The following is a 16,319-nucleotide window of genomic DNA, read 5'->3' as shown; positions in this document are numbered from 1 at the left end:
GTCTAAAACTTAAAGGGATCTAAAATCTTAACACTTCCTTATACTGTTGAAGTGTGTACATGAGATTCTGGCACTCCCCCACAATGGCATGACAAAGTAGAAGGCTATCATCTATAAAGGGGAGACGAGAATTCCTTACACCTTGGGCACTAAAGAGAATACCATGTATAGATCGGGTCTCTTCCGCTCTTCGAATTAGTGCTGATAAACCCTCAGCACATAGAAGAAACAAGTAAGGTGACAGTGGATCCCCTTGTTTCATACTCTGAGATGGAGTGATAAAACCACAAGGTTCACCATTAATAAGCACAAAGTAGGAGGCTGTACAGACTGTTTCCATAGCCAACTGGATCCATCTCTCATCACATCCCAACTTGATCATAATTTTTCGAAGAAAACACCAGTTTACCTGATCATAGGCCTTGCAAATGTCAAGCTTAACTGCCATCTGACCTACCTTTCCCTTCCTTTTATTATGTATCCTGTGAATAACCTCAAAAGCTACAGTAGTGTTATCAGTAATCAAACAGTTTGGAACAAATGCATTTGGGGCATCCAATATTACATTTGGCAAAATAGGTTTAATCCTGTTAACTAGGACCTTTGAGAAGATCCTTGAGACCACATTACCCAAGCCGATGGGGCGAAGATCAGATACATGTTTTGCTTCATTAAACTTAGGGATCATGACAATATGAGTATAGTTCATCTTTCGTAAAAGATGTTTAGAGCGGAGGACTGAGAGTACAACATTTGTGACATCATGCCCAACAATGTGCCAATATTTTTGAAAGAAAAAAGGAGACATACCATCGGGCCTGGAGATTTAGATGGGTGCATCTGGAAAAGAGCATGTCTGACCTCATCCTCTGTATACTCTTGAAGAAGAATATTGTTTATTGCTAGGGTAACAAACCTCTCCACCGATTCTATGACAGGCCCCATATTGGCCGAATATGTGGATAAAAATAGCCACTAGAAATAGTCTATAGTGTTATTAGCAATACCCTCTTCTAATGTACAACACATCTTATTTTTGTCTTCTTTGACTTTCTCTTTGATGGAAAAATCGCGTATTCTTGTCCCCATTTGGCAGCCAAATGGAATTTGGCCGTTGTTGCCAAAATAGCTCATCCTGGAAAAGCAGTCATTTATCTCCTCCTTTAGCTTTTTGATACCACCAAGGTTGTTGGGATTATTCTGAGAAACTGGCTCCTCCAAAACTTAGTGATTTTCTTATAACTTCATTTTAGAATTACCAAATGTGTTTCGTGCCCAAGCCACCAATGCAATCCTACATATATAATTTTTTTTTTCAAAAAGACAAAACATTGGACTACCTTATGGCATATGATTCTCCCATGATTGTCAAATGATTTGTACACAATCCGGATGTGAGGCCCACTTCTCTTCAAATCATTTTGGTATCTTTACTTTTCAGGTTAGCTGATAGGGGTTGTGAGTAGTGAGTAATATTGGAGTTGTTAGGGACATTTATGTACTTGGCTAATTCTTTGACAAAATGCACTTGACTTGTAATTGGGTAGATTTAGGATGAGTTTAGTACTTTAAGAAACAAGTGTTCAAGTTTAGTATTGAAGCCATGCAAATCTAACCATGAAACAAGTGAAGAATGTGCTGCTCATTAAAGCTCGATAGAAGCTCAACACAAGCTGTATCTGTTGAGAATTATGAAATCAGACTTTTCAGATTTGATTACACGCATATCCTTGAGTATTTGTGTAGGGTTTCTTTTCTCACAACCCTATACATATATAATAATTATTTTAAGAGTTGTCACAAGGTGATGCAAAATGAGAATACATGCATATTGTGACCGGAGATAGAAATTGCTCTAGTTCATCATTCTCTCTATAGAAGCTGCTGCGTATTTACGCAAGGGATTTGTGACCAAGGAGCTTCTTGATCTTCATTGTTGATGAACTGAAGAACTTTGCAGCCAACATCTTCCTTCAGTTGGTGTGTTAGTCTCGTACTGAAATCCGTGCATCATTAGTTAGTCACGTACTGAGATTTGTGCATTGAATGAAGAGATTGACACTGCAATACAAATCCAATTGGGTATTGGGGTAAGGGTTCAACTGTAGGTTGGTATTGGGTACTGAGATTCATTTTACTTGTAATTGCTTGTGATTGATAATAGTGGATTCTCAAGAGTGGTGACCTTAAATTCACCTGGTGGAGTTTTGCCTCGGTGGTTTTTCTCATTTGTAAACAAATCATCTGTGTCAAATTTATTTTCTGCTACATTTAGTTATTTGGTGATTTATTTATGCTATCACCCTATTGCATGTTAAATTGACTTAATTATTTGATTTGGAAAATTAATTATTTAATTTGCCAAATGGGTCAATACATTTTTGGCCTATCAAGGGGTATCAGAGCGGACACACTTTAATTAGATTTTATCTTTGCTATGTGATCCATTGACTCCTGTTTGTCATGGATAGAGGACAATCTCTTATTATACATCATTTATTTAATGGCACTAACTATGCCCACTAGAAAGTACACATGAGAGTTTTCTTGCAGTCTTTAGATGAGAAGGCTTGGCAAGCTATATAGATTAGATGGACTAAGCCAAAGGAAGCGCCGGTTAATTAAGATGAGGTCAAGATGAAAGCGGAAAACTTCAACAGCAGAGCATTGAATGCTCTATTCAGTGCGGTGACCAATGAGGAATTCAAGAAGATATCCTCCACTGAAATTGCTAAGGAAGCATGGACCATTCTCTAGAAAACCTATGAAGGGACTAAGGCTAGCAAGGATTCAAAGCTCCAAAGGCTTACTACTAGCTTTGAGGAGATTAAGATGGAGGAGGATGAGTCGTTTGATGAGTTCTATGCCAAGCTAAAGGACAAAGTCAACTCAGCCTTCAATCTTGGAGAACAGATTCCCGAATCTAAGATTGTGAAAAAGGTGCTCAGATCTCTACTTGAGAGATTCCATGCCAAGATCACTGCCATTGAAGAATTAAAGAACATTGACAAAATTCCTTTGACGGAGCTGGTTAGCAACTTGCAAACTTATGAATTGGGTTTGACTATAATTGGGGAAGGATCTAGAAGTAAGAGCATGGCACTGAAGGCCAAAAGTAATGAGACTGATGAATCTTCAGATGATGAAGATTCCAAGATGAAGTCCAACATCATTAGGCAGTTCAAGAAGTTTATGAAGAATGCCAATGTGAAAGGCTTTGATTAGGACCACAAGCAATTCGATTCTTCACAATTCAAAAGCCAAGACAGAGGAAAAAAGGATGCTAAGGATGGTGGTCAGTACACTATTCTCTCCAGACTAAAGTGCTTCGGATGTCAAGGTTTTGGACACATGAAACAAGAATGTCCAACATATCTCAAGTCAATTGGGAAAAGCAAGGCTCTTGCTGCTACCTTGAGTGATACCAAGCCTGAGATTAAGTCAAATGATAGTGATGACAAGGGAATCTTGAGTGCCTTCACTGCCACAGTGGATCCTACTGAGGGGATCGTAGAAGCAGTAGATGAAGAAGAGGATTTGGTGGAATCAAAATTTGAGAAAATGGACTATCAAGATGACATTCATACAACGTATGCTAAGTTGTGCAAGGTTTCTAAGAAGCATGAGAAACTGTATAGGCTGGCCACCAAGAAGCTGAGTGATGGGGAGCTAGATTGAGAGGAGCTTTCTACAAAGGTTGATGAAGCAAATCAAACCATTGGAGCTTTGCAGTTCGAGAACAACTTCCTTGCTGAAAGGACAAAGAAGCTTAAAGTGGAATTGTTCCAGGTTAAAGCTCAATTGGAGAGGACTTCCAGTGCAAAGCTTGATGAGATGCTAAGCTTGATGAGATGCTAAGCTTTTAGAAAGTTGCTTATGTTAAAATCGGTTTGGGGTATAATTTCTCTTCTCCTAATATTGCCTTATCTATTATAATTGTGTTTGTCTCACTTGCTAATAATATTAATTCTAAGAATGATGAAGCTAAAACTGAAATAGTTAGTGAGAACTTAATTAAAGGCAAATCTATTTTAAGAGCACCCCCTAAGGTTGAAAAGAAAGAGGCTAGAAACTCTAGGGCTAAAAGGGAAAACAACAAAAAGTCTCAACAAAAGAAGCCACATTTCTGTCATCACTGTGGAGCTTTAGGGCATACTTGTCCAAATTGTTACAAGTGGTTAGCCACTCAACAAAGCAATAGTATGCTCTCGTTCAGAAACCAGAATTAGTTTCCATCCTCTTTTACTCCTCTTAGAGATCTTCTTAAGGCTCTCATGTTTCTTTTGAATTTGAACGGTTTCAATTCTTCCCCCTTACCTTCGGATCAAATGTTCGCGCAAAGGAAAAGTTCTTTCAAGGTGTGAAAGGAAAAAGGCTCAAAGTGATTTAGTCACTTTTTCTCTCTCTCCCCTTATGGTTATGCATTACTTGTTTGTTTTGCTTTCTTATTTTGAGTCAATCTAGTTTTATGCTTTGTGTGTTTCTTTATGTTTTAGTTTGGTTGTTTTTTAGTTTTTGTTTATTTTGCTTTTCATAAAAATTGAAAAATTGAAAAATCAGAAAAATACAAAAACAGTGTGTGTTTGTGTATATTGGTACTTGTGTACCTTGGATGACTATTGTAATAAAGTTTTCTAAACTTTGTATCTCTTGTGACTTAAATGAGCATTTCAATGCACAACTAAGCAAGTGAGCTTTGTGCCTTGTGTTTGTGATGAGTATGTTTAAGTAATCTCTTATGCTTAACACTCATATTACTCTTTTTGACGCGAAGGACTAGAAAATCTTAAGAGAAAGGCATAAATAACCATCTCACCACTAAAACCCGTCAATCATGTATAATATCTGTGTGTTTCGGCATAGCAAAATTGTGATGTTTAAGCTTACATAAATGGGTATTTCTTTTCTCTCTCTTATATGCCCATGCATGCTATACTCAAAAAGAAAAATATGCAAAGAAAAACAAAAGAAAAAATAATTAAAATATTTTTAAATATGATTGCTAGTGTGTTTCTAGGAGATGTGGGAGTTATAGGATGTACCTCGACTATGATAGTTCCCAAGCAGTTATGATTGTGTGTGAGTGTATGTTAATTTTCTCATATCTCAAATCGTTATAATATGAGACACTTATGCATTCTTGCTATGTTTCACACACAACACGCAAATTCTTTGCTGCTTTTGATACATGTGCAGGTACAATGTGATTTGGCCATCACAAGGAATACATGTGTTAATATATGCTCACTAAACTGTCTTAACTTGTTTTTGAAATATAAAATTGGTTAGACTTGTTTAGTGTGTGTGTGTGTGTGTGTGTGTGTGTGTGTGTGTGTATGTGTGTGTGTGCGTGCGCATTTTGAATCTATGAATGCTTTGCATATATGTTGAGAGATGTTTTGAGAGCTTAATATGTTGATTGGATCTATGTTTGAGTAGCTTGCTTATTGCATTCATCTTTATGTGTTTTTCCCTTCTTGGAAAACTCATTTTCTTCAAGCTCGATAGCTTCTCGACAAATTTATTCTATCGAGCCCTTCTTTCTCTTTTCTCGATTGATCTTGACAGATTCTCGATCCATCAAGATTTCTGAATTTCTTCTCGATAGATTCTCGACAACTTTTTCAATCAATCAAGCCAAATTTTTGAGCTATCTATCTGGCTAATAGCTTCTTGATAGATTCTCGATCCATCAAGGTGTTTTGCCGTTGACAGATCCTCTACAGCACCTCGACAGATTCATTTCTGTCGAGATTTGGTGCTTGATAGATCTCGATAGATACCTCGATCCATTGAGCTGTGTTTTATATTTATAGCTGAGGCGCGAATCAGATTTCATTTTTTCTCATTCTCTCTCGATAGAAATTCTTTTCTCTCGCCCCAAACACTCTTCTATCACTCAAATCCCTCTACCCACATGATTTTTGACATAGATCAAGCCTCAATCACTTGGTATGTGTTCTTCAACCCTTCATTTATATGCATTCATGCATTTTAGACCTAGGTTTTGGGGTTTTTATAAAAATTTTGGGGGTTTTTGAGATTTTTGTTTAATTGTTAGGTTGAGTGTTGTTGATTTGATGTTATATGCTCATGCATTGCATTCTCATTGCATTTTAACAATGTTTCGTGCATTTTAGATGTGTGTTTGTTAATTGTTGATTGTGTGCTGGTAGTATTGGATTGGGTTTTTACCCATGTTGTCTTTAAATTTTTCATGTCACATATTCATGCATTTTTCATGCATACGTCTTTTCCTTTATTCTCTTTTCCTTGTTGTCTGGTTGTGATGTGTTCTCTCTCTCTCTCTCTCTCTCTCTCTCTCTCTTTTAGATAGATTGCGTTATGGCACCCAAAGCGTGTAAATCCACTCCGGCACAGAATATTCTTGGTTCCGGGACTTCTTCTTTTGATCCCATTACCCCTTTTCATGTTCAGTCCTGTGATGAGAATGCCCGAAAGGACTTCTTGGAGAACTTCCAAAAACGTGGCATTCATCAGAGCACCAATTTATCCTATCAAACTTTTCCGACACTCCTCTCCCCTCTATCATTCTGACTCGGGGTTGGGAATCTCTACTTGAGATACCCATGAGGAATCCCATTGTATTTATACGTTTATACAGGAGTTTTACTCCAATATACACAATATCGATACCTTTGTACCTCAGTTTGCCATTACATTTCGAGGTACACGCATCGTAGTTACCTTGATCTGATATCCGAGGTACTACACGTTCCAAGGGTAGTGCATCCTGACTACCCCGGCTGTGAGCATCTTCGGACTGTGTCCAGAGACGAGCTTCTGTCTCACTTTTATGAGACATCTTCCATATGGGGTGGTAAGCAAAACACCCTATGCTTGGGCTTTGCAAAAGTTCCGAGGTTCCTTAACATGGTGATGACATTTACTTTTACTCCATTGTCTCACTATAATTTAATCACTAAGCCTCGTGCTCGTTTTCTTTTGTCTCTTCTTGAGGACCTTTCTATTTACTTCCCTTCTCACTTCATCACATCTGTCCTTGATGTGTATCAGGATATAGCGACCCATGATAAACTTATCTTTCCTTCAACTATCACGCGAATCCTCCGAAACTTCTCCATCCCCATTCTTGACTCTCCTTACTTCACCACCATGGGTGCCATCAGCGCTAGTTCTATTCGGAGGAGCGAGGCCCAGCTTCGACTGAAGCGGCCATGGACAGAGATGGTTGATCATGCACCTTCTGCTATTCCTCCTTCTTCATCAGCTCCTTCCACCTCTACTCCTTCTTCGGCTGTGGCAAATTTGGATGGCTAGCTGATCCCCAAAGTGCATTCATCTCTAGAGACCTTGGAGTTTTTCTTCAATAGTGGAGGAAATTTGGGATGAATCTACCACTACCACTGCCCCTGCTTCTGCTTCTGCTTGTTTATAAAAAAGCGAAACCAATAAGTAATGGGAGCCTTAGAAGGAGTTGAGAAGACAACCAAGTGAGGAGAAGTAGAAACCTAAAAGTCAAGGTTATCAGACTCATAAAAATTGTATTTTTTTTTATAAAAAGTTTCAACCTATAATGTCTGCTTCTGATAATAGCTCTTTATTATCAGACCAAGATACCAATCAGTTTTAGTGTAGGCGAGGATTGAACCCCAGATCCCTTATACAACTATCAGAGACTTTACCAGCTGAGCTACCTAAAACTCACCATACAAAATAAAAAATAAAAAAATTGTATTGAGATTGAGGGAGATGAATAAATGTCACCATTCCCTATCCTTATCTACTCTTCTAAGATAAATCCAGGAGTGATTTATTCATATTGGACACCTAGATGGATATTTATGGTGTGTTCCTTATGTTTAGCACTAAAATGAAGAAAAAAAATTAGAAACACATGACACAAAATTAGATTTCAATTGAAGAATCTAATTAGAATGAGAATGGATATTTGGAAGGATAATTATGATGTGGTCCCACATAAATATAGACACATAGCGCAGAATTGGACTCTAATTTCAAATTCTAATTGGACTTTCTCTAAACTTTGCCTATTAATATAAACTAACTTCTAACATCATACATATGTATGGATATATTTAAAAGATATACATTAAAAGATGCATAGTATAATAATCTTACATATATAATTTAAGGGTAATTCTAGCGTACCCCCCCTTTTTTGGGGGTACGGTACCCACTAGTAGGCAATCTGCTCTACCCACTAGTAGGCAATCTGCTCTACCCAGTTACCAAAACATCACATTTGATGGTACCATCCTCGCATTGTGTAGTACTAACATCACATGTAACTGTACTTTTGTCACATTTGGTAGTTCCCTTATTTTTTCTCACATTTGATGGTACCATCTTCACATTGTGCAATACCAACATAACATGTGACTGTACTTTTGTCACATTCGGTGGTTCTCTCTTTTTTTTTTTTTTTTTTTTTTTTTTTTTTTTTCTCACATCTGATGGTGTCATCCTCACATTGTGCAATACCAACATCACATGTGACTGTACTTTTATTACATTCAGTGGTTCCTTTATTTTTTCTCACATTTGATGGTACCATCCTCACATTGTATAGTACCAACATCACATGTGACTGTACTTTTATTACATTCAGTGGTTCCTTTATTTTTTCTCACATTTGATGGTACCATCCTCACATTGTGTACTACCAACATCACATGTGACTGTATTTTTTTCACATTCGGTGGTTCCTTTATTTTTTTTCTCACATTTGATGATACTATCTTCACATTGCGTAATACCAACATCACATGTGGCTGTACTTTTGTCACATTCGATGGTTCCCTTATTTTTTTTTCACATTTTATGGTATCATCCTCACATTGCGCAGTACCAACATCAAATGTAATTGTACTTTTGTCACATTCAATGGTTCTTTTTTTTTTTCTCACATTTGATGGTACTAGCCTCACATAGTGCAATACCAACATCATATGTGACTGTACTTTTGTCGCATTCGGTGGTTCCCTTATTTTTTTCTCACATTTGATGGTACCATCCTTACATTGTACCGTATCAATATCACATATGATTGTACTTTTGTCACATTTGATGGTTCCCTTATTTTTTTCCTCACATTTTATGGTACCAGCCTTACATTGCGTAGTACCAACATTATATGTGATTGTACTTTTGTCACATTTGATGGTTCCCTTATTTTTTTTCCTCACATTTTATGGTACCATCCCCACATTGGGTAGTACCAACATCACCTGTGATTGTATTTTTGTCACATTCCATGGTTCCTTTATTTTTTTTTCTCACATTTTATGGCACCAGTCTCACATTGCGTAGCACCAACATCACATGTGACTGTACTTTTATCACGTTCAGTGGTTCCCTTTTTTTTTCTCACATTTTATGGTACCAGCCTCACATTGCACAGTACCAACATCACACGTGACTGTACTTTTGTCACGTTCGGTGGTTCTCTTAATTTTTTTCTCACATTTTATGGTATTATCCTCACATTGAGCAATACTAACATCACACGTGACTATACTTTTGTCACATTCGATAATTCCCTTATTTTTTTTCTCACATTTGACGCTACTATCCTCACATTATGCAGCACCAATATCAAATCTCACTGCATTTTTATCACATTCCCTAATAGTATTAGTTTCTCTCAGATTTATGCAACACCAATATCAGATCTCACTGCATCTTTGCCTTTTCTCATTTTTATAAAGTGTGCCAAAACAGATAGAACAGTACTTTTGACATGTTCAGTTGTATTCGTATTTTTTCTGACATTTAATGGTACCATCTTCAAATTGTGCAGTACCAAAAATCACATGCGACTGTACTTTTGTCACGTTTGGTGATTCATTTTTTCTTTTCTCGCAAATGATGGTTCTATTGTCACATTAAGCAGTACTAACATCACATTTGACCGTACGTTTCTTAGATTCAGTGGTACTTTTGTCACGTTCGATGGTTCCCTTTTTTTCCTCACCAATTACCGTAATACCGATGAAACCTAAAAAATGACCAAAATGCCCTTAGAACCTAAAAAATGACAAAATAACCCTAAAACTTAAATAAATAAAAACTACTTACCAAAAAAAACCCAAAATATGACTAAAATAACCACAAAAACTAAGAAATGACCAAAACACCCTTAAAACAAACAAAATTGACCAAATAACCTTGAAACTTAAAAAATGACCGAAATTACCATAAAATGTAAAAAAATTACTAAAATAACCACAAAACTAAAATATGACCAAACTACCCTTAGAAAAGAAAATGACCATAATTCCCTTACAAAAGAAAATGACCATAATGGTCCCTATTAGGGGTGTCAATTCGGGTTAGCGTTTTGGGTTCGTATCGTATCGAGGTAGGGGTATTCGACTAAATGGCTCAACCCTAACCCGACCCGTTTAATAATCATGTCATGATCTTTCAATCCTAATTCGACCTGTTAATAAGGCGGGTTGACCTGACCCAACCTATTTGACACACTTAGAGCATCCACACCAGGCCATGTAAAATCTTCTAAAATGCAAAAATTGATAAAATTTACACGATTTGAGCAAAAAAACCTCACATCAGTGGGTGTAAAAACATGCAAAAACTTGTAAACTCATCCACGGGCTACAGTGTCCGTATAAATATACACAGACACTGTAGCTCTTTTATCCCATATTTTATTATTAACTTTGTACGGTATAAAAACATTTTTCGCTTTTTTTTTTTTCTCTCATCTCACTGAGCAACACCGAGCCTCTCACTCTCAGCTTTTCTCTCCCCATTTCATTCCTGAGCAACACCCAAAATCTCGCTGTTGTTCAAGCCAGTGTCACTCGATCTCTCTGTTTCTTAAGCCGGCGTCGCTCGATCTCGCTGTTGCTCAAGCCGGCTCGCTCGATCTCGTTGTTGCTCAAGCCGGCGGCGCTCGATCTCGCTGTTGCTTAAGCCGGCGGCGCTTGATCTCGCTGTTGCTCAAGCTGGCGTCGCTCGATCTCGCTATTGCTCAAGCCGGCATCGCTCGATCTCGTTGTTGCTCAGGCCGTTGCTCGTTGTTGCTCAGGTCATCGTCGTCCCTCACTCTCTCTGACCTTTACCGTTATCCCTCACTCTTTCTGATAAATGGGTTTTTGAATTTGGGTAGGTTGATGACGGTGGCTTGATTTATTGGAGCCACCATCAGTTGATGGATGTGGGTTACTCTCTGATGTGGGGTTTTGGGTTGTTTTTATGGTTTTCTGGTTTTTTTTTGGTTGGATGCTGGTGTCGATCTTGTTGCTCAAGGGGAGGCTAGGTTGATGACGGTGATTGCTTGATGACGGTGGCTGTGGGGCTATGTTGAGAGATGACAGTGTTAAAAAGAAATGATTATTTTATTGAATAAATCTGTAAAATAGATAAACTAATGTAGGAGTTTTGTAAAATTGTGTAAAAATGAATGTGTAAAGTAAAAAAAGTTTATTTTTTCTTGTAAAATAGATGGAAATTTTACATGGGCTGGTGTGGATGCTCTTAATAAACGAGTTGTGTTGGGTTGACACGAATGTAACACAACCCATTTCAACCTGCGTAATATTAAATATAACATCCATCTAAAAATAATTTTTTTTACATCCCAAAAGGAGTGCATACACTTCAAGTCTTCAACCCACATTTAAAATAATATAATTCAACAAAAATATAACATTCATCTAGAAATAAGTTCTTTATAGTCCTAAAGAAGTAAATACACTTCAACCCAAATTCAAAATAACATAGTTCAACAAAAACAAGTGGGCCATATCATACAATCAAGAAAAAAGACCGAGATACCCTTAGTTAGGGTGTGCATGGGTCGGGTTAAGAAGTTTTTTCAATCCAACCCACCATAGTGGGTTAAAAAAAATCCAACCTAACCCATCATAAGGGTTCAACTCAACCCAACCCAACCCATGTGGATCCGGTTGGGTCAGTTGGGCAATTTTTCTTTTCATTATTATTAAATTGAGCATTAGAACAACACCACTACAATTAAAAGCAAATTTATAACCAAATAATCATGAGCATAACGCCAAACAAACACAAACTATATAAGAAAAACTTAGGGTTTGGGTTTTGTACGTGCAAGTTAGATTTAAGCTTATATAAAAGAATAAAATAAGTTGTCTAACAGTACATTTACATGAAAAAGCTTCTAAGTGACAAAAATGCTAACTTTGACATGACACATTTTAGAGAAGATGAAAGTGATAGCAAGAACGTAAAAAGGATACAAGATGTACGAGAAAACCCTAGGAAAAGGGATGAAAAACCATGGTTTGAGCAAGAATTGAATGTTCTTGCTCTGTTCAAATTTGTATTATGTGGGGAAAAGAGGTCATTCTTGTACAATAAGGGTGTTCTTTCTTAAAGAGAGACATTGTTTTCTACATTCTTATCTTATTAACTTTCTACTCCCTTCTTAAAATATTTACGTGGGTTCTTACCCTAAAATATAGTTGAATGTTCCTCTTATAATTTGAGGAATATGGCTAAGTACAAAGACAGGTGTCAAGTCATCATTTCTCTATTTTGGACCTTTCCATAACTGTGATATGGAAAGCTGACTAGAGGATAGAGATTGCGCCAACGTGGCACTAAGACCTGTGGGTAGGTGACCTTGCCACTGCTTGGAAAACAAGTCCTGGACATTGATAGTGACATCAGGAGTACTGTGAATGATACACGTTTTTCTAAGGTAATCCAACATGCATTCAATCAATAAGAGGTGTCCCTATAGTTGTTGACCTTAGAAAGTCACTATCTCATTTTTTGTGAATATTTGAGTACCATGTCAGGTGCATATTTTATTTCCTTCCCAAAGTAGTCATGCCTTTGGCACGGACCAAGAATAGGATCTTTCAGCCAATGCTAGTTTTGTAGGACCTTTTATATATTAGGACCTTTGATTGTTTAAACCTTTTATGGTTACTGTTTTGTACAACTGTCTGTAAGCTTATTTGATTGTGTTAATGGACAAAAGTAACCTATTTTATGTTGATCTTAGGTAGGACCTTTGGTTTGACAAACATTATCGGTCACTATCTTGTAAAGCCTTTCATAAGCTTATATGATGGTGATACTAGACATAAGTATCCTATTTTTTGTTGGATAATAGTTTACAAAACCTTTATGTTAACAACTAAATATTAAAGCAACTTGACTAAATTTATCTATCTTATGTGGTGTTTTTGTTGAACAAGCTATTGAGCAATATGATGGTGAAAGTGAACAAGCTTATGTGGTCTTTATGCTGAAAAAAGTCAATTTCCATTGCAAGAAATGCATTTTAATTTTCAGTACAATATAATATAACGAGTGGCCATTACAATTGTCATTACATTAAATAAGATTAGAAACTGACTACTTTTTCAAAACAATTTTCACTACAATCTTTTACAATAACTAAACTACAATTCATCTATTCTAAATACAAGTCCTTGGCCATTTGCTTTCACATTGCCAGACTAATTAGTCTTCTCTAATTGCAGAATTTTAGCTTTTAACTTGTTAGCCTTTCGTACTAATCCAATGATAATTTGCTTAACTCTGGTACAAATTTCTCCATCAATCCATTGTACAAAGTTGCAATTTACACTTTTCTGCAATTTTAAAATATGCAGTCAATTATCGAAGTTTGACAATTTGACCAAAATCTTACTAAAACTGGGTAACCAACAAGCATTCTATCCTTAGCAAGCATGCCTTATCAGCCATCACTTATCTCTGCGCCCTTATCAACATTATCAATACGCACTCTATCAGCATTAGCAACATGCACTCCTTGCAACTTCAGAAAAGCTTGTGTCATATCAGAGCCAATGTAGAATACAAAAAATTTAAAAGTCACATATCCAAATTCCTCACTATTTATGCTACTAAGTTTCAAAATCAACCACATTGTGGAAGTATTCATGCTACTTAGTCTCAAACTCCATACAAACCGAAAGGTACCAAATCAACCACGGTATCCATGCCCTGAGAGGAATTTTTGTCATCCTATTAAAATAACATCAAAACAATCAAGTGAGCTTAAGTTTTATGCAAAGAAAAAGACTATGACTAACAAATTCAAAAATATACAAAACAAGCCTAGAAATATACAATCGACTTGAGGAATATGAATAACAAACTTAGAAATATACATAACAAGCCTAGAATCAGATCACATCCAATTCATCATCATTCAATCATTTCAATATATATATATATATATATATATATATTGTATTAGAAGCTTATGAACCACTTGGACACCAGAAGAATTAACTTTGGTTCCTAGTCCTACTACTCTGAAACTCGGTACCAAATACTATAATTCTTTTTGAGTTGTAATACTTTTAAAACCTATGTACAAATTTGTACTTTTAAACTGACAAATTTGTAATTTTTGCTCTTTTTTCCTTTGCTATCAGAACTATGCCCTACAAACACATAGAGATAGACATATCTAAGCCTCAACTCCCCAACAGCACACATAAATAAATTCCAATATCTGCCAAACTCAGAGGGTCACCTCGCATAGAGAGGATACACAAACAGTATATTGGAAGTGCATTTACAATGCCCATGAAGTTTTTTATCACTAAAGAATGTTAAAAATTGAATTTTTATCAAAAGCCCATGAACACAATCATGATTCTTGAATGATAAACATAATAAAGAAAACTCCTTTATCCATTTATTCCCAACCCACCAAAAAAAAAAAGACACAGAGGTCTGATTCTAATGATATCTATGTGTCTACAAATATAAAACAATAATTATAATCAAAACCTAAAATGGGCAGGTCTCAAAAGCAGCCAAAAACCCAAATAAATCCACAACCCATGAAGAAACAAAAACAGCAAAAGCAACAAATCTCTCAGCCAAAATAAGTTAACAAACAAAGTTAACAAACAACACCCAAATCTCCTATCAAAATAATAAAAATAAAAACCCAAATCAGTTAATAGCATTAGGGATTACTAACAATGAATAAAACTAAAGACAAATCATGCGTTGATAGTCAAAGAAACTTTAATAATCTGTATATTAGTAGTAAAATCAACTTCGTCTGAGAGAAAGAGAAAGAGAAAGAGAAACCTATTTCAAATATCGTCGTCGGGCAGAGAACGGCCGATACTGTTTCTTCTTCTTTGGGTTTTGTTTAGCTGCCCTGGGTTCTTGTAGTTGATTAGTAAGAGAAGAAGCCGAATTCTGGGTTCTTTAGATAAACCAAATCAGAAGCGTGATAAAGAGAAAGAAGTGTGATAGAAAGAATTTTGTTTTTGAGAAAGAGAAGCGCACAGTGAATACTGGGGTTCTTTTTGTTTTTTTTTACTTATATATATAACTTGTTTGACCAGTAGCCAGTGTTTACTCTAAATCACTTTAAATTAAATGAATGGTCAAGATCAAATTTTTATTTATTTAATGGTTTAGATTTAGGTGGGTGCCATACCCCCTAAAAAAAAGGGGGTATGGTAGAATGACTCATAATTTAAATATTATTGATAGTCATTCTTATATATATTTTTTAACTCTTTAAAAAGCATTGTAAGAATGTTATTAGGTAGAAAATGTAAATTGTCCATTTTTTAAATATTTTTTTGATCATTAATTCTAGACTGTTTGGTTTTTGTACACAATAACTCACTTGAATGGATATTTATGATATGGTCCCACATTTGATTCCAAAATTAAAAAATAAAATTCTCTCTAAAAATAAATAATTTAGGACACATGGTGCAAAATTATACTTCAATTGTAGAATATAATTGAATTTTCTCTAAGTTTTACCTATTAATATATATATATATATATATATATATATATATATATATATATATAACTTATGTGCCAAATGAATTGTTTTTAGTTATAAAAAAAAAAGGCTCATAAATATAAAATCATTCAAACTCTCTCTTCCTCTAATTTTATATATAGTGTTAGATATATGATTATTGTAAGTGCACAATTGCACCTGGCCCCAAGAACAGTTACGGGCTCAGGCCCAATGAGCCTTAAACAATATGAATTTGTAGAGTGTGGGCTTGAAACCCAGGTTAGAAGTGTCTGAGGGTTAAATGACAAGCCAAAGATTGCAAACACTTGAAAACAACAAGGAATATTGTAAATCAACCTGCTCGGACGTAAGCCGAGAGCTGTTCTTATATTATCTCTTTCTCTTTTTTCTTTTTCTTTTAGATTACAAAAAAGGGAGCCCCCATTCCTGTTCTAGGTTTCTTCTTAAATACTCATTTTTTTGATACTTTGTACACGTGTTGCCCCAACTCCCCCTTAACCTAGATATTTCTTTTCTC

Source organism: Castanea sativa, chromosome 5, assembly GCF_040712315.1.
Source record: "Castanea sativa cultivar Marrone di Chiusa Pesio chromosome 5, ASM4071231v1".
Lineage (NCBI taxonomy): Eukaryota > Viridiplantae > Streptophyta > Magnoliopsida > Fagales > Fagaceae > Castanea > Castanea sativa.
This window is presented reverse-complemented; position numbering follows the sequence as displayed.